Genomic DNA, 19,204 nt, shown 5'->3' with positions numbered 1-19,204 from the left:
TATTTTTCCCATTTTAATGTAAGACTTTTCTCTGTGGCGCAAATTGCTTGTAAATATGCTCCCACCTGTGCATGGTAAATTTAGATTTTAAATGTTTGTGTTACATAGCCATGTTAAAAGTGACCCAACCATGCTGGAAAGGCAATCAAAAAACGCTTTCATGTGTCTTAAGGACATTTTAAGTCATTTTCCCATGTGCAGTGTTTTGAAATTATGATTTGAAAATCGTTTTTGGGGAAAAGGAATTGTTTTAAAATTTATGACAAGGACATAATGGTGTATGCTTCTTTATAAGGCAATTGACTGTCCCTGATGTTATTTTTCCCATTTTAGTGTAAGACCTTTGTCTGTGGCGCAAATTGCTTGTAAATATGCTCCCACCTGTAAATGTAAATGTAAATGTACAGGAATTTATATAGCGCAAATCACCAAGCGGTTTCTAAGCGCTTGCTTAGGGAACCCGTCCTGGTATTCCCCTGTGAGATAACCCCGGCAGGGTATCCGCAAGGTGAAAGCCAGGCATCCCGCCGCGAGGGGCCGTTGTGGAGATTAAGCAAGCTATTGCCCAGAGTCGCAGAGTGTGAACCCGTGAATCGAGTAGGCACCGGAGCGAGAATTGTCGAGTCCATGGACATTTTAGGACTCAAGACCCCGCCGAGCCGGGAATTGAACCCTGGTCCCGGGCTGACGTCTGCTTCCAGGTCTGCCTCCTCTAACCAGTGAGCCACACTTCTCCTGTGCATGGCAAATTTAGATTTTGAATGTTTGTGTTACATAGCCATGTTAAAAGTGATACAAACATGCTGCAAAGGCAATCAAAAAACGCTTTTATGTGTCTTAAGGACATTTTAAGTAATTTTCCCATGTGCAGTGTTTTGAAATTATGATTTGAAAATCGTTTTTGAGGTAAAGGAATGTTGTTAAAATGTATGTGCGCCATATGCCCCCAAATTTCTTTTTCAGGGGTGCAGCAGGGTGTTATTGAGACACCCCTGCAGCTTTGGAAAAATTCCTAATTTGTGATGAGCAAATTGTTAATCGCAAATTGCACCTTCATTTATATGAGCCTCCTAGCCCATGGAAATGAATGGGTAATTTGCAATTAGCAATTTGCTCATCGCAAATTTGGAATGGTAAAGAATCGCTATTTATTCCTTAAAATTCGCTATTTTGGAAATGCAAAATAGTTATATGATACATATGGCGGTTGATGTCTAAGAAGATAAGAAGCTTAGGGATACATTTATGATGACTGGCGCAATGAAGTTGACATCACTTACTTCATTGGTAGAGCTTTACATGTATTATGTCCTCTGTATTCTTCATCAAGCGTAACTTTAATCTGCAATCCTGAGTAGGCCTCACCTTAAACAAACCTCTGGATAGGCCACATCTTATTGTCATCCTGAATTAATCATTTAAAATGCTAGGGACAGATTTATGATAGGTGTATGCCTCTTTTGCGCCACTTAGAAAACACTGTCCATGGGGAAATGACTTAAAATGTCCTTAAGACACATGAATGTGTTTTTTTAAAACGTTTGCAATTTTTTTGGGTCACTTTTAACATGGTTATGTGACTCAAACAGTCAAAATCTAAATTCGCCATGCTCAGGTGGGAGCATATTTACAAGGAATGTGCTCCATGGGGAAAGGTCTTATAATGTAATATGGGAAAAATGACATCAGAGACACTGAAATGCCTTATAGAGAAGCATACACCATTATGTCCTTGTCATAAATTTGCAAACCATTACTTTTCCCCAAAAACGATTTTCAAATCATAATTTCAAAACACTGCACATATGGAAATGACTTAAAATGTCCTTAATTCAAAATTTGCTATTCCTTATTTTGCGATTGCACTGAAGGATTTGCAAATTTTACGATTCCTTAAATGCAATGTATCAAACAAAAAATATGTAAAAAATGATATTAAGGATTTGGAAACTACCACCAACTTCTAGTTTGTGGTAATTTGCGAATTCTTTTCAAAAAGCATTTTTTTCTAAAAAACAAAAGGTCCCATATGACGCCCATACATGTCCTTAGGGCATGTATGTGTGCCATATGCCCCCAAATTTCTTTTTCAGGGGTGCAGCAGGGTGTTCTTGAGATACCCCTGCACGCTTGAAAAAATTCCTATTTTGTGATGAGCTAATTGCTAATCGCAAATTGCAACCTTCATTCCTATGAGCCTCCTAGCCCATGGAAATGAATGGGTAATTTGCAATTAGCAATTTGCTCATTGCAAATTAGGAATGGTAAAGAATTGCTATTTATTCCTTAAAATTTGCTATTTAGGAAATGCAAAATAGTTTGATGGTACATATGGTGGTTCATCTGTAACAAGATAAGAAGCTTAGGGATACATTTATGATGGCTGGTGCAATAAAGTGGACATTACTTACTTCATTGGTAGGCCTTTACATGTATTATCTCCTCTGTATTCTTCATCAAGCGTAACTTTAATCTGCAATCCTGAGTAGGCCTCAACTTAAACAAACCTTTGGATAGGCCACACCTTATTGTCATCCTGGATTAATCATTTAAAATGCTAGGGACAGATTTATGATAGGTGTATGCCTCTTTTCTGCCACTGTGCGTCACTTTTATGATGCAGCGGCGGTGGAAAAGATTTGCTATGAGGCGACAACATTACAAATTGATGCATTTAGGCAGATATGTCATGGTGTAAAAAAAACGTACCACATGAAACCGATGCAGCAGTGATGCAAAAGATGCACCATGTCGCAAGACAGGCCTCACTTGGGGCCATATGTATCAAGCTAATTAGCATTCGCAAAGATCAAAATTCTACGAATTTCGGCCTTTGCAAATGTAAATTAGACAAATGGTATGTATCAAACAAGTTTGATGCAAAATAAGGAGTAGCAAAATTTGCTATTCCTTATTTTGCAATTGCACTGAAGGATTTGCAAATTTTGTGACTACATAAATGCAATGTATCAAACAAAAAATATGTAAAAATGACATTAAGGATTTGGAAACTATTGTGGTAAATTGGTGGTAATTTGTGAATTCTTTTCAAAAAGCTTTTTTTAAAAAAAACAAAAGGTCCCATATGACGCCAACACATGCCCTAAGGAATGTATGTGTGCCATATGCCCCCAAATTTCTTTTTCAGGGGTGCAGCAGGGTGTTCTTGAGACACCCCTGCACCGTTGGAAAAATTCCTAATTTGTGATGAGCAAATTGCTAATCGCAAATTAAACCTTCATTCCTATGAGCCTCCTAGCCCATGGAAATGAATGGGTAACTTGCAATTAGCAATTTGCTCATTGCAAATTAGGAATGGTAAAGAATCGCTATTTATTCCTTAAAATTCGCTATTTAGGAAATGCAAAATATTTTGAAGATCACTGTTATTGTTTTACTGTTTGGTAATAATGGTTAATAACATTTTTTAATATATTTTACCACAGATTCAACTGCAGATTATTTCAAGATTTCACCATGCCTACAATAGAAAGACAAAGAAAGGATGCAAAACGTCAAAGACAGCAGGTGAAAAAAAATAAGCAGCAGTCCTCTAACAAAAAGATTTGTCAAGTCACGAAGAAAGCACCGGGTAAGAGCACAAAACAATTCATAAGAAATATGTGTAGTAAAAAATATATTACTACAGAAAATGTTTCAGTCCATAAAACGAGAAGGAAATCAAATGGAAAGGAAAGACCAATGAAAAATGTTACTGCTAGAGCAAGAGATAACTCTGTGCATGATAGTAGAAGGAAACAACAGTTTAGGGAGATTCGTAAACGAATGTTCCGCAACAGGATAATTGGCAATTTGTTAAAAAATATTAAGAAACGTCAACAGAAACTGGTTTTTTATAAGAGAAAAAAAAAAGTTGAGAAAGTTATTGATCAGGCATTTGAAATTAAACGTAAGTTATTTATTTTGATAATCAATAGAATTAGGAAGCTAAACAAGGCAATTTATGATTTCAAAAGAAATAGTAGATGGAAGAGAATAGTTAATCGTAGTAATTTTTGTGAAGTTTTTTCTGGAGAATGGATGCATAGTTCAAGCTGTGAGGCATTTTTTAATGAGGAGAGTTATTTCCAGGATAATGATTTGGTGCATGCAGTTGACACCAGTGGTCGTGCTTATGAAGTGAAAGATGGTTGTCCAGTTGAAAAAGAAAAACTTGTGACAACAGAGGCAGAAGAGGTGTTAGGTAATGAGGTTTTAGGAAGACGTGCTAAGGGTCCTGTGTACACCTGGAAGTGTAGTAGTATTTGCAGTGTGCGACAGGATTCCATCAATTTGCTTTGTGATTTTGTACGGTCATTTAATAAGAAAAGTTTGAAGCAGAAAATAAGGTTGTTGCAAGAATTAGATCCTTGCAGAGTGAGAGAAGTGACAGGTTTGCATGGTCATTCACTGGCTTGTCTTTCCAGGAGAGTATGCCAGAGTGTTTTTCATCATTTCAGGATGCTAGCAGTGCATCATAATAAAGTGAGGAAATTAGTTAGAATGTTGTATTATGCTAAGAGTCCAGCAATTATGCTTAAAAAATTATGCGCTGCTCTTTTGCATGGTTCTGAAATAAATGTGAAGAATAAATGTGAAGAAATTGAGTTTTGTTACTTTGGAAGTAAAGAGGAGAATGTTGAAATTGAGCAAGAAGAAGAGGGTCATGTGGAAGATAGTGTACAGGTTTCCAGTACAGATAATTTCCAGAGGGAAATTGCGACATTTGAGGTGAAATCAAGTGAGAGGCCTAATTTCACTTGTGTGTGTTGTCGACGCACTTATTATAAGAATCAGACTAAGTTAGTGGATTTATATGCAAAAAGTGAAAGGGAAAATAATAGTGAATGGAAGGATTTTGCAACATACTTGATGGTAGAAAATTGTTTTGATTTGGGATTGGATCAACGTGTGTGTACTTATTGTTGTTGCAAATTAAATCAAAACCAGATGCCTGCTAGAGCAGTTCATAATAATCTGGAATTGGTTGAGATTCCTTCTGAATTGAAGGATTTAAATACTTATGAATCTATTTTGATTCAAAGTATCCATCCCTTTCAGGCTATTGTAAGAATGGAGCCAAAGACAGGGAAATTGCCTCCATCAGATTTACAGAGAGGATTAAAGGGAAGAGTTGTTTATTTGCCTCTAGATTTGAAGAAAAACATTAACACAATTGGAGTAGAAAAAGTGGAAGAGGAACCTCTGGTTATCTTAGTTAATGGGGTTCCGACAAAGAATAAGAAAATATGGCAAGATTTAGTAGATGTTAGGAAAGTTAAAAAGGCAACATTGTATTTGAAAAAAAATAATAAATACTATAAGAATGTATATGTTGCAGAAGAGGAAGTAAGTGAGGAAGAGGATAGCGATTTGTGTGCTGGTCAAATTGAGAAAGTAGAACCCTCTACTAGTGAAGAAATATATGAACATTATAGTGTTCATCCTTTGCATTCCAAGGAAGTCATGGGGAATGCTATTGAGTTGTTTCAAATGAAACAAGCCAAAGGGAGTCCCATTAGTGTTTGGGAGGAAAGTTTGGAAGCTCGGTGTTTCCCACAGCTTTTTCCAACAGGTCAGGGAGGAAGATATGATGAGCGACCTCATCAAATTCCTGCTTCTGAATACCGGACTTTGCGATTGTATGCAGGAGATGCTAGGTTTCGACAATGCATTCCCTATTTGTTTCATCTCCTGTTTGAAAGCGATCTGTCTGGACTGTCATATGCAGTGAACCACATCTTGAAAAGTGGTATACACATGCAAAACATCTCGGCAAGTGACTTTATGGATAAAGTCAATGTCCAAGACAGTATTTTGGATTCTCACCTGATTAATCTCATGGCGTGTCAGCGTGGTACTAATGAGTACTGGTACCGTCGTCATGGTGATTTAAAATGTATGCTGAGGAACTTAGGTACTCCCACATGGTTCCTCACTCTGAGCTGTGCCGAGTATGGCTGGGAAGACTTACTTGAATTTCTACGAGAGGCAAATGCTAACGTAGATAACATCGAATTCAAGACACCCGGAGAACTGTGCTCTTTGGATCCAGTCAATGTATGTAGGTACTTCAATCATAGATTTGAAGCTATGATGTCTTTCATCATGAATAAGAAGAATCCACCTCTTGGAGAGGTGTTGGATTTCTTCTGGAGAAAGGAGTACCAAGCAAGAGGTGCTCCTCATATACATATGTTGCTGTGGATCAAGGATGCACCTAAATTTGGAACGGATCCAGAAGACTCAGTGATGAGTTTCATCCAACAGTATTCTACGTGTGCTGTTCCAAACGCAAAGGAGAAGAAAAGCCTAAGAGAAAAAGTTCTGCGTTTCCAAAGCCATCGATGTGGAAAGCACTGCCGTCGTAAATTCCGAAACAAGGACAAGTTCTACACTAAATGTCGTTTCGGCTTTCCACGACCGGTGATTTCTAAAGGAAGAGTAAACAGTTTGATGTCTTCGCTGCGACACAATGTCATGAAGAAATCACCTAAAAACACTTACAATTTGAAGAGGAACGAAGAGTCCAAGTACATCAACGACTACAACCCGGTGATTTTGTCCATGTGGAATGCTAACATGGATATACAGTTTGTGGCTGATAACTGTATGGCTGTGGCTCGGTATGTGACGTCTTACATCACCAAAAAAGAGAAGACAGAATTGAAGGATATGTGGGAGGACATTTCCCATGAAAAGAGCCTCAGCAAGAAGTTGTACAGTTTCAGTCTGAAGATGTTGTCGCATCGAGAAATCGGAGCGTACGAATGTTCTGACCGGTTGTCTTCAGCAAGTCTCTATGCCAAGTCCAGGAGTATTATTTGGGTGAGTCTTGGTCTTGCAGCAACGCGTAATCGAGTTCTCAAACCTGTGCGGGAAATTGAGTATTTGGCGGAAAAGGAGCCAAACAGTACCGACATTTTGAAGACAAACATGTTGGATACATATTATCCAAATCGAAGCAGTCACCTCGAGAATGTTTGTCTGTATGAGGTTCTGCAAAATTACATATTCAAGAGGAACATCAAAGAAGATACTGAGAAAGGAGTGTATGCTGTAATAGGAAGTGAGGGATGTCTGGTCAAGCAAAGAAAATGCCACTTGGTAAACCATCGAAAATTGAGTGGCGAATCTCCTGAAAAAAAGGAGTTTTTCTATTTAGCACTTTTGCAACTTTTCAAGCCTTGGCGTGCAGAAGAGGAACTGCTTGGAGATTTCCTCTGTTACGAAGACTCTTTCAATGCCGCCAAGGAGACCATAGAATGTCCTGCTTTTCCCAAATATGTAGAAATGTTGAATGCGGAAATTGAGCAGGAAGCAACGATTGCAGCCGAGATTGCCAGAGACAGTTCTCAGGACAGTAAGAGTTCTGCTTCATTGAGTCAGGATCCACTAGGAGGACCTGTTATCGAAAATGAAGCTGCCACTGCTATGAATGAAGTGGAAAGAGCCATGGCACATGCTCAAGAGGATGCGGTTAACTTAGAAGAGTTGGAACGACAACTCAACGTTGAGCAGAGGAAAATATATGACGAAGTTACCATGCAAATTGATCATGGATTAAGTCATGATAAGAAAGAGTGCTCATGTACGTCGTTGAAGCCTGTCCGACTGTACGTGAGTGGAGAAGCGGGAACTGGAAAAAGTTTCCTCATTAAAGCAATTTCATGCTATTTGCAGGAAAGGACAGAGTCATCGCTGTCTTGTGTTGTCACTGCTCCAACTGGACTGGCAGCACATAATATTAAAGGGATTACTTTACATCGTTTACTGATGCTGCCAGTGGAGCATGACAACAAATTACAATATCACAAGCTATCTGGAGATGCTTGTTTTGAAGTTTCAAGAATCTTGAGGAAAATGAAACTTCTTATCATTGACGAAGTAAGCATGGTTTCCAATGTCATGCTTGCCTTTGTGCATTTGAGGATGCAAGAAGTTCTCAAAACAGAGTATGATGTGTTATTTGGTGGCAAACACATCATTGTTTTCGGAGATCTTCTGCAGCTGACACCAGTGAAAGGGCAACCTGTGTTCAAAATGCTCACGCATGAAGATACCAGGAAGTGCCTAGGCAGCATTGGCAACGTCAATATATGGTTAAACTTCAATTATGCTGAACTGCATGAAAATATGCGTCAGGCGAAGGATGAAGTTTACAAGACTATTCTACAAGATGTTAGAATTGGAAAAGTGACCGAGCATGGGAAAGAAGCTTTACATGCACGATTACTGTCAAATTTATATCCAGAACAAGATGTTGTGCCTGAGAATATTTTTCAGAAAATTACTGAGAAGAAATCTGGAATATGTTTGATGCCAACTCTTGCAGAATGTGCCAAATTTAACAACAAAATGTTGCATTTAGAAAAGCAAGAGATTGTGAAACTGGAAGCTATTGATAGAGTAGAGCATATGGGATCAACAATTATTTTGTCTGAGAATCTGAAAACAAAATTGGATTAATTAGAGAAGAGTATATCTAAAACTGCAGGTTTTGAAAAGACTCTGAATGTGTGCTTGAACTGCCGTATAATTTTAAGAAGGAATTTACATGTTGAAAGAGGTCTGGTAAATGGATCAATGGGTAATGTTGTTGATTTTGTGAAATACAGAAATAGAGATGGAATTGAATTTTTAAAAATTAAATTTGATGGCATTGAGGAAGTACAGCTAATTGGTCGTTGTTCTGCTAGATTTTTGCTTGTAAAAGACTTATATGTTCGCCGTAAGCAGTTTCCTGTTTGCTTGGCATATGCGGTGACAATCCATAAATCGCAAGGTTTAAGTGTAGACAGTGCATTGGTGAATATTGGCAGTTCTGTGTTCAAGGAGGGTATGGCATATGTGGCATTGTCACGAGTTAGAACTTTATCGGGATTGTACTTGATTGAGTGTGATGTCACAAACATTTGTGCGGATCTAGATTGTGTTAAGGAATACAATAGGTTAAGAAGAGAGTATGCGCCACATTTGCCTCAGTATCCTTTGTTTGAGAAACGTGTGGTAGGCCGGAAACGAAGAAATGAGAACAATACTGGGGAGGTTGTAGCAAAAAGTCAATGAACCTAAAATTACAAGCAGAAACAAAAAGGATTCTGTTGAAGATGTTGTTGGTTTTCAGTTTGAAAACAGTTCTGGTGTCAACTGCTATGCTAATGTAGTGGTTAATGTTTTGTTTTCTCTAAAAAAATGTAAAAGAAGAGATTGTGGTCAATTCTGATCAAAGATTTTGCAGTTTGTTAAATTCTGTGTTAGAGAAATGTAGCACTGATAGAAGAAACATAGAAAGTGTGTCTGAAATTCGAAATCTGTTAGACAGATGTTCAGGCCAAACACAATTCTCTCAAAATATTCAGCAAGATTGTCAGGAGTTTTTAATGTATATGCTTGATGTATTGCATGCTGAAGGTGTAGATGTAGATCACCTGTTTGGGCTTTCTTATCAATGGCAGCATGACAGCGAGAACTGTATGGCATCAAGTACTACTAGTGTAGACTCAGAAAGATTTATATATTTAACTTTGCCAGACAGTAAATCAGTCTCCTTTAATAAGCTAGTAAAAGCAGCTGATCACAACATGGAGTGTAGCCAATGTAAATCTGAAATGATGTCCACATTATTTATACAAACATATGGCCAGTATGTCATTTTAATGTTCCAACGATGTAGGCCTGATGGAACAAAATTGACAACTTTAATAAAAAAATTTGTAGCTTCGCAGTTGTCAATATCAGGAAGGACTTTTGTAACTGCAGCAATTATATATCATGACGGCCCTTCAATAACATCAGGACATTACACAGCTTATTTAAAGTGTAGAAATGGCTGGTCATTCTGCAATGATTCTGTTTTAATTTTCAAAAAAAAATTGCCGTATGACCTTAAAAACTCTTACCTGGTGTTTTTAAAACCAAAATTTTAGGGAAATAATCTCGGGATGTGCTCTGTGGAATTTCAAGAAGTTCTAATGGCTCCTACACAATTTGGCCTTGAGGATAAGTGTAGTTCAGAGACATAACTTCTAACCATAGGACTGGATGTCATGAAGAAATATGTGCACTTTCAATGAGTTCAGAAAAACTGTTTCTTTTTATAAGCTAATTGAAGCAGCCAATCAAAACATGGAGTAGAGGGAATGTAAGTCTGCAATGCTGTCTACTGTTTTACATTGCTTTGTGATTAAAAGTGATGTAGAGAATTAAATAATTGTAGTAGTCATAGAGGTAGTGTAAGTCTGCTTCATAGTAAGCAGTATCAGTGTCATAGGAAATGTAGAACATGACTGAGCAAGAAGGGGAAGATATTACTATTCCAGGATTGTGAAAATTATCTTCAACATTTTAATTCTGAAAGTTGCGGAAATGCCAAATGACGGGATTGGCTTACAAGAAATCCAAGAGTTATAAATGGCTCTGACCAGATTTGGCCTTGTGGAAAATTGTGGTAGAGAGCAAGAAATCATTTATTGCATGTAACGTGTTTTTAAAAACGATGGAGATTTTCTTTCAGAAAGTGGCGGGCTGAAAGTAATAACAGCACAAAAGAGTGTAAGCTGTTCATAGGACATCCTTGGACGTCATGGAAAGTAAGTTAACTTTAAGGAGTTCTGAATTTTGATTTCAGATGTTGTATGGGTTTTTTAAACACAATCATTTTGATTGTGTTTTTTTTTCCCCGCTGTTACATGATGAATACCTTCAAGTCACTGTTTTTAGTGAAATTTGATACATTCTGACAACAGCAAAAATAAACCATTTAACATGTATAATTAATGTTCTACTTTTTGTACTTATGATATACATTTAGAAATGTGAGGTAGATATGGAGAAACTGAGGCTTCTGTAAGTGTCAAAGTTAATGCTTACAGTGCTGCACTTCTGGGTACTTTTTTTTTTTTTTGAAAACTGAATAGGTCTCACCTTAAAGAAACCTCTTGAAAGGACACATCTTATTTGTATCCTGAAAGAATCATTTAAAATGTTAGACACAATTTTATGATGGCTTTACATCTTTTTTGCGCTGCTATTGCATCACTATTGTGAGACATCAGCAGTGCAAAAGATGCACCATGTTCCAAAATAGGCCTCACTTCATCAGCATCAAGATACTGTTTGTTTAAAATATATATCTTTAGCATTGTGTAGGGGACGTATAGCAGCAGAGGCTTCTGTAAATCTCAAAGTTTTTGAAAAACTGTTTCTTCTTGAACCTTTTCCCTTGTCTTTTCAAATTTTTAAATACATGTTTTAATATTTTTGAAATGTTTCTTCTCTCTTTTACAGATTGAAAGTATGAAAAAATATTTGAAAAAGTTAACAAGAATTATAAGGTAAATGTTTTCTACTCTTTTAACTCGCAATCCACTGCTGATGATGTCATTGACTATGTCATGAATGATGTAATAAGTGGACATGACTTACTTCATTGGTAGGCCTTCACATGTATTAATGCATACACTGCTGCACTTCTGTGTACTGTTTCATATGCTGAACTACATCTGCACTATGAGATACCTAAGCAAAGGCAACACAGGTGATGTGATTTTGAAATGAGCAAAAGAAACTCCACGTTTTTCAATTACATTACTTGCGTTTTCTAAGTTTACGGATGACATTGTGCAGATGAACTTTAGGTCTGTCTATGGACACAGAAGAGGTCTGGCCGTTGTTCAAGAGTGAAGTGGACATGTTTTACTTCAATGGTAGGCCTTCACATGTATTATCTCCTCTGTATTCTCAAACAAGCATAAATTTGATATGCAAACCTAAGTAGGCCTCATCTTAAACAAAATTTTGGAGAGGACACACCTTATCGTCATACTGAATCAATCATTTAATCTATCACATTTAACATCTATTAGTTCTACTGCTTCATTTCTTTAATCCTTACTTTCCTGCGTTTGCTACTTCTCTCATTCCTTTCTCTATTACTTAATTATTCTACTCCTTCCAGTATTTTTCTCAGTCCCTCTCTTCTCATACTTCTTCATTATTATTCACTCATTCTGTCTCTGAATGATCTCAAAAATTTTTTAAAACAAGAACTGTAAGTATAAGGATAGGAAACAGACATTTATGTTACAAGAAAGACAGCTATAGGAAGTAAAAAAAAGATACTGTTACTTGCAATCCACTGCTGATGATGTCACTGACCATGTCAAGAATGATATAATATGTGACATGATCAGAATTGGATTGCGGGTAACAGTATGTTTTCTTTACTCCCTGTAGCTGTCTTTCTTTTAACATAACTGTCTGTTTCCTTCCCTTATACTTACTGTTCTTTTTTAAAAAAAAAATTTTTGGTTCGCTCCTGGTTCGCGTACCGGAGTGCGAACTGGAAGCGAACTATAAGAAATAGAGATTGGCAGAGTTTCAAAAATTCTACCAATTTTTTTTATAATGGGGAGGTAGTTCTGAAAAGAACTATTTTTTTTGGTTTTTGTTGTTTTAAATTTTTTTTATTATTTTTCTGAACATTTTTTATATTTTTTTGTTTTTTCTGAACATTTTGTAATTTTTTTGTTTTTTTGGGGGGGAGGGGGGAAACAAAAATGATTCATTGAGAAGGGCTCAACAGGAGCAAAGAAAAAAAGAAGAATTTATTTTTTGGGGCGTTTCGGGCAATCATGATTTCTGATAGCTCTCATTATAAGAATAATGCTTCTTTCTCCGTTGCAAAGTGTTTGGCCGCACCACACGCACACTTGCCTTACTTCCCCCATGTCTATTTGAATGTTCGGGATCACCTCCCTCGCCTCTGGTCCCGATATTTCTTTCACAGCAGATGTTCTCACCATTGCCAGGGGATTTTGTTGTTCATCACGAAGCTGGGCAGCACTATAATTATTTGGGTGCCACCTACTCATATGCCTGTGCATCGTATAATTGCCGAAGCTGTACTTCTTGTCAGTGCCCCTTGACAGTCGATCTTTGCAAATACGGCAAAACACATATCTTGCGTTAACTTTTTTTTGCCCTGCTGGAAATGTAAAAAATTGCCAGATGTAATTTTCTTTTCTATTGTACCTCCTGGGCTCCTCTGGCAAAAACTCAGGCTCTTCCTCCTCTTCTTGATCTTCCTCAAACATTGGTTGAGCAGGTGGTCCTTTCTTCCCTTGAGGAGGTGGGGGTGGTGGTGGGGGAACACTACCTGAAGCAACAATGGAAGCCATTTCTCTATAAAGTAAAAGGGTCTTTCTCTCACCAAGATGAAAGTCAGAGTGAGGAAAGAAGGAGGGGTTTTCATCATTTGGGAAAAGCAAAAGTTCTCAACCAATGAAAAGTGTTATTTTTAGGTCACCTGACCTAGCCTTCCATTATTATGAAACCAAAAGTGAAATGAACCAATGAAAAGTTTTATTACCAAGTCACATGACCTGTTATGCTTACGTTACGCGCTCCGGTCCGCGCCCCGGATAGCTTCCGGGTCGCTGCGCTTCGCGCCTCGGTCCGCGCCCCGGGACACTTCCGGGTGCGCTAACGCGATACGTCACAAGACGCATTACGCGGCAACGCGATACGTCGCGCTTTCGCCACGCGCCGCGGATCGCTTCCGGGTCGCTGCGCTTCGCGCCTCGGTCCGCGCCCCGGGGCACTTCCGGGTGCGCTAACGCGATACGTCACAAGACGCATTTCGCGGCAACGCGATACCGCCACTATGTTGATTTCTTACTGGTTCGCGGACCGGGTCGCGGCATCTATTTGAGCTAACGGAAAGCTTCCCGGTTCGCGGACCGGGAGCGAAACAAAAAAAATATTTAAAAAAAATTATTAATAAACATATAAAATATATTTTTATATTTAAAGAAGAATACATTTTACAGCTATAGATATTAGCTTTTAAAAAACCAATGAAATTCATTGAAAAAACCATAGGTTATAGACCATATATAGTTAGGAATTTGCATTTACAAAACCTTGAAAATTCACTGAAAAAACCATAGGTTATACACCATATATAGTTAGGAATTAGCATTTATAAAACCTTATTTTACTCACACAAAACCAATGAAATTCCATATATAGTTAGTGGTACTAACTATATATCACGCACCCGCAATCCACTGCTGATCATGTCACATATGACATCATTCATGACATGGTCAGTGACATCACTGATGACATCACTGATGACATCTCAAATGACATCACTGATGACATCACTGATGACATCTCAAATGACATCACTGATGACATCACTGATAAAATCTCATTTGACATTAATGATCACATCACTGATGACATCATTCATGTGATAATACGATGAACCTCTTCAGACTCTAATATAACCTTAGATACACTCAGTGTAAACAGACACTCACAGACTGTCACTCATCCATGGAGTTACTTACACACCTAGTCAGTCATGCAAAGAATCAATCACAGCTCCATTTTCACAACTATACAGTTATACACACCTTATTTATTCAAACATATACTAAAACATATTTACTCACTTATACAATCCTGGATACAAGAGCACAATGATCCATACAGCAACTCACACATTCACTGGCTCTTATGCACAGTTATTTATATATGTCAACTCTCACATGTACTGTATTTTACATATGTACTTACTTTGACACGTAGCACTGAGATATGTATTCACTCACCAATACAGTCATGCACACAGTCAACCGCCCATACAGCTGTTTCCACATGCACTTTTGAACCCATACATCTATGCACAGAGTCATACACCTCCCAGCCACCCACACACACTCTCAGTCTCCCATACAAATGCTTGGGCAACCAATCAATAACCCATATAGTTACTCATATAGCTAATGATCAACACATGCAGCAGTTTACAGAACAACAGACATAATTATGCACAAATTAAGACAGTTTAGTCACTAACCCATGCACTCAGTGAGACAAATTTAACCACTCACTCATACAGTCAGTCATGTACCTACTAAATCCTTCATCCAGACACTTATACATCCACTCATTCTTAAATATGTAAGACATATTTTAACTTTACAGAAAAATACAGTCACTGGATGTTGTCATCAGTGATGTCATCAGTGATGTCATTTGAGATGTCATCAGTGATGTCATCAGTGATGTCATTTGAGATGTCATCAGTGATGTCATCAGTGATGTCACTGACCATGTCATGAATGATGTCATATGTGACATGATCAGCAGTGGATTGCGGGTGCGTGATATATAGTTAGTACCACTAACTATATATGGAATTTCATTGGTTTTGTGTGAGTAAAATAAGGTTTTATAAATGCTAATTCCTAACTATATATGGTGTATAACCTATGGTTTTTTCAGTGAATTTTCAAGGTTTTGTAAATGCAAATTCCTAACTATATATGGTCTATAACCTATGGTTTTTTCAATGAATATATATATATATATATATATGTATATGTATATGTATATGTATATATGCTCGAGACAAAAGCCAAACTGTAGCCCCAGGTCCCCAGGACAAACAGACGACTCAACGACTCCGATATGAGGCAGTTGAAAAGTTTAATGAGCAAAACTGAGCAGAAGCGAAAACTGACGCGTTTCGGGCGGGTGCCCTTGATCACAGTCAAATGTTAACCCATCATGCCTGAACTTTTAAAGTGCTAGTAACAATAGATATGGAGAAAATACTACTACGTACCACTGGCATAACTATGAGTATGGATGGGTTTGAATCAATTTACACAAAGTATGTCTCCCAAACACCAATTATTAACTGAATAAATTAATGTGTAATGACAAGATTGTTTCTGCATAAATGCTTAAAATATGGTAAAATACAGTAATGTACATTTAAAATGTTATCAAATGGCAATTTTCAAAGTAAATAAATACTAAATTCCATGCATATCAATAGGAAATTATATATAAATCAATCATGTGGAAAAATACACTTGGTATATCACAAAGGAATATTATTCTAAACACTTATCCTATTGAACTATAAACCCCTGTACAATATAGACGATATATCATGTGCAAAAGATGCCAATAAATACTGTATATTAAAATCCATATATGATATTTACAATCTTGTGGGGACATCTAATATTGATGGCAACCCCAACTGGTGATGATGCTGAGGGGACATCTAAACATGATGGCAACCCCTCCGATCTCAAAAATATAGCCTACGTCTGGTGATTAGTCTCCGTGTTTTTATATGTGTACCCAACATCTAATAAGTGAAATCAAAAAAAGTTTTTTTATATATATTTTTGATATGGTCCAGTGAAAAACTGACTATCTATATTCACTTTTAAGACCAAAAATGAAAAAATAATCAGGGTGAAAGACAAAAGATATGAATAATTAAACAGCAAAGGAAAAAACCTTTATGGCTAAGACAACAAATATGTTATCAAACAAGCGGATTTTACTAAAAACTAATGAAACAAATCATTAGGTCAGAATGGGTTATAGAGAATAGTCATATATATTAGATAAGACAACCTTAAAGAAAATGATACATGTCTTCTGTGGTGTTAAGACCATTAGGTACCTTGGTATCAAGTTCTAATATCATTTTGGACTCGAGTTGACGGAGCATTTTATCTCTATCCCCTCCCCTACGGGGTTGGGGTACAGATGTCAACACAAAGTAGCTGAGACACTCCAAATTGTTGTTATGCACACGTTTGAAGTGTCTCGCCACTGGATAAGAGTTGTCATTATTTACAATTGCTCGGAGATGCTGTAATATCCTGGCATGCACCGCAAGCTGAGTACTCCCAACATACCTCAGGCTGCAAGTACACGCCAGGACGTAAACAGCATACTCTGTCATGCAACTGTAATTGCCCTTGATCTGTAATGGCATTGGACTGAATGGGGTCATGTAGGTGCTGGTGTTAACACCAAATTTGCAAGCTCGGCAACTCGAGCATTTAAAAAAACCTCGACGTTGCGGGAACCAGGATTTTTGTTTGAGTAATTCAGTGAATGGATTGGTGACATGGTTGCGTAAAGAAGGTCCTCTCCTGAAAGTAATCTTAGGATTATCAGGGAGTTCAGCTGAGATGACACTATCCGTTTGAAGAATTGGCCAACTTTTCATAAGGATCGATCTTATTTTTCTATTTTGGCAGCTGTATGGTGTTATAAATCTCAAAGCTGAATTTTCAGGGTCTTCACTGTTTGTTGAAATTACTCTTGTCTGTTGGAGAAGGCAGTCTCTAGACTTTTGTTTCATTTTATTAACTGCTCTTTTAAGAGTATCAACATGGTACCCTCTTGTTTTGAACCTACTAAGGGCTTCCATCGTACATTTCTCCAATTCCTCTTCACTGCTGCAAATCCTTTTAAGGCGGAGCAGTTCCCCATAGGTAATATTCTCAATTGTGTGGTGCGGGTGAGCGTTGCTAGCGTGCAGAGTGGAATTGCCCGCAGTAGCCTTTCTATGGAGGGTGGTTGCCAGACTGCCTGATTTATGATATACCTTATGTCTAAGAAATCAACTGATTTGCTATTGATGGGATGAGTAAACTTCAAGTTATACTCATTAGCGTTAAGTTTTTCAATAAAAGCAAGTGCACTCAATTCATCGCCTCTCCAAATTAAAAACACATCATCAATAAATCTTACCCACATTTGCACATTTTCTGAAAAGATGTCATGATGCGTACCCATGAGGACATGCTTCTCCCAATAGCCCACGTGCAAGCACGCGTAGCTAGGGGAAAAGCATGCCCCCATCGCCACTCCCCTCTTTTGTAGATAAATGTCTTTGCCAAACATGAAGAAATTATGATTTAGGCTCCATGATACTAACGCAACCAGAATTTTACTGTGATTATAACAGTCTGCTGGTCTGGTTCTCAGGAAATGTTCAAGGGCCCTGAGTCGATCTGGTGTTCTATGCTCGTATATAGAGCCTCGATGTCGAGCGTTATCAAAAGAGAGTCTTCTGTCCAAGCGGTATTTTTGATTTTATTCAAGAAATGTCCCGTATCCTTGATATAAGTGGGCAAGTTGGTGACCAGGGGTTGCAGGAAGTAATCGATGTACTGAGCAAGATGTTCCCCCATACTGTTGATGGCCGATATAATGGGCCGTCCTGGTATAGGAGTTATTTCTTTATGGACTTTAGGTATGAGGTAATATACATATATAGAGCTACATATATGTTTTTTACATATATGATATGTGTTTCCGGGGTCCCCCACATGGGTGGGAATATTCATGTGCTTATGACTTTGATGAGGATACCCCTGGAAGAGAACTAGTATTACAGGTAAGTAACTAATCCTTCTTGAGGTTTGTAGTGGGGCAGGACCACTAGCATTACCAGGTCCTTCCATTTGGCCTCAAGTCAGCTCCTAGAACTTCTCAAAGTGCACAGCAGTATTTGCTGCTCTTCTCAGGAGGCACTGAATTGTCATCTATCCCTATCTAGACGATTGCTTAATCAAGGCATCAACTTCACAGGAAGCCCTGTGACATTTCAACTGGACATGCAATGTCCTTCAACTGTTGGGTCTTCACATCAACCACAACAAGTCAGTCTCCACTCTGGTTCAGTCTCTTCAATACTTTGGGGCTACCATTGACACAGAGCATGAAAAAGTGTGTCCTTTGGAGGCCTATTATCCCACAATGAGGTCAGTGTCATCCCTCCTCGGACCCATGGCCTTATGCGTTTTCCTCACTCCGCATGCATGCTTCCACATGCGTCTCCTGCAGGAAGGTCTGGAGGACCAGTGGGATCAAGCAACAGGCAATTGGAAAGACAAGATCAGTTTCTCACCTCATGTGGAGTAATCTCTAACATGATGGTGCTCTTTGACCAATCTCTTTCATGGGATACCTTTCCATCAGCTGGCTTCCTCTCAAACCATAAAGACAGATGCTTTATTACTGGGATGGGGAGACCGTATTGGTCATCTTCAAATCCAAGGCACATGGTCTCCAAAGGAGATGACATATCACATCATTCTCCTCGTGCTCTGTAATGTCCACCTCATGCTGAAAGCGTTTCATTCGTCATTCAAGACCCAGTCCCTGCTTGTTCAGATGGACACAGGGGGGGACACGGACCAGACCTTTTATCCCACAAAGCCTAAGCACTTAGGAATTGGCTTGTAACCAGAAACCTGCAGATCATGGCAACTGACCTCTCAGGTGTGCAGCCAGACACCCTCAGCAGGGTTCTGCAAGAAAATCCTTGATGGGTCCTTCACGACGAAGTGGTGCAAGATATCTT

General features: G+C 38.2%; 1 protein-coding gene across 1 annotated transcript in view; it reads left to right on the top strand.

The window, feature by feature from the left end:
• The window catches only part of LOC144762276 (ATP-binding cassette sub-family C member 10-like), a 1,522,948-nt gene that overhangs the window by 723,721 nt on the left and 780,023 nt on the right, over window positions 1-19,204 (top strand). The gene's annotated exons all lie outside the window — the stretch shown is intronic.

This window comes from Lissotriton helveticus, chromosome 6 (genome assembly GCF_964261635.1).
Source record: "Lissotriton helveticus chromosome 6, aLisHel1.1, whole genome shotgun sequence".
Classification (NCBI taxonomy): Eukaryota; Metazoa; Chordata; class Amphibia; order Caudata; family Salamandridae; genus Lissotriton; species Lissotriton helveticus.
The sequence above is the reverse complement of the archived record's forward strand: the minus strand, read 5'-3'. Positions and strand labels throughout refer to the sequence as shown.